This window comes from Corvus brachyrhynchos, unplaced genomic scaffold (genome assembly GCF_000691975.1).
Source record: "Corvus brachyrhynchos isolate BGI_N302 unplaced genomic scaffold, ASM69197v1 scaffold257, whole genome shotgun sequence".
Classification (NCBI taxonomy): domain Eukaryota; kingdom Metazoa; phylum Chordata; class Aves; order Passeriformes; family Corvidae; genus Corvus; species Corvus brachyrhynchos.
In genome coordinates, this window is record NW_008239119.1 from 408861 (window position 1) to 410013 (window position 1153).

The following is a 1153-nucleotide window of genomic DNA, read 5'->3' on the forward strand; positions in this document are numbered from 1 at the left end:
GCCAAACCCCTGGGACCCCTCCCTGGGCCCCCTCCCTGGGCAGCCACAGGACCCTGCCCCACCCAGAGCCCCCTGGCTGGCACAGAGCACCCCGAGGTTTTGACAATGATGTGGTGGCCCAGAGCAGGAGCACTTAAAAACCTTCACAAGCTCGGGACTAATCCCACTCGCACTGGGCTCATCCCACAGGCACTTTCCTTTCCATCGCCACCATCTGCTTCTTTTAAAGCTTGATAAATATTTCCTTTCCCCCACTGTCTCTCCCCTTCCCTCCTCCTCCTCCTCTTAGGCAAAACCCTGCAATAACCCAAACATCTGCAATAACACCTCCTTTCACCCCAAAAGCGCTTTCCATTTTCTGTTTTCCTGGCCCAGCTCCACTCCCAGGGTGGCTGTTTGGGGACAAGCGGGGACAGTGAGGGGAGCAGCACGGGCCTGCCTGTGCCACATCTGTCCTGAAGCTGTTGTGGCCCTTTTCCAGGCTGCTTTCCTCATGTCTCCACACCAGCTGTGTACAGGAGAGCCTCGCTGGGGCCACCAGGACAATCCATCTCCTTGCTTTAATGTTTGTAGGGGACAGGTCCCTCTTAATCCATTACGGTGTCATTAAAAAGGAAAATGTTTGCTTCTAGGGCCCCACTGGCCTTTCTGAACTACATAAAAATGTAATGTGCAGCTACCTTGGGGTTTCAACCCCTCCTTGATGCACTGCTCTGTATCCATAGAAGTGGCAGCAGATCTATAGGGAAGGGCCTGGTTCAGAAATTGGGCAGGAATAGCCCAGATTTGGTGTCTCTGTGACTGCTGTGGATATGGTGCTGCTGTGGTGGAGCAGGTGAGGGACTCACAAGATGCTTTGGGATCTGCAGGGGAAAATGCTGGTATTCAAGCCACCATTCCTCATGTCCAAAGCTTAGAGATGTAGTGGCCTCCCCAGTTTGGGTTCCACCCTCTCCAAGATGCTCAGCTTCTCCAGGCTCCATCCAGGCTGGAAATAGCTCAGCCCACCCTGGCAGATGGGATTGGAGAGGCTCCATCCAAGCGGCCCCTGCAGCTCAGGCGTGCCAGCAGCCCCTGCCAGATGGGGCATCCCAGAGCCCTGTGGACACACGGAGACAGGCCTGGGGACACATCCGTCCTGCCCAGCCTGGAA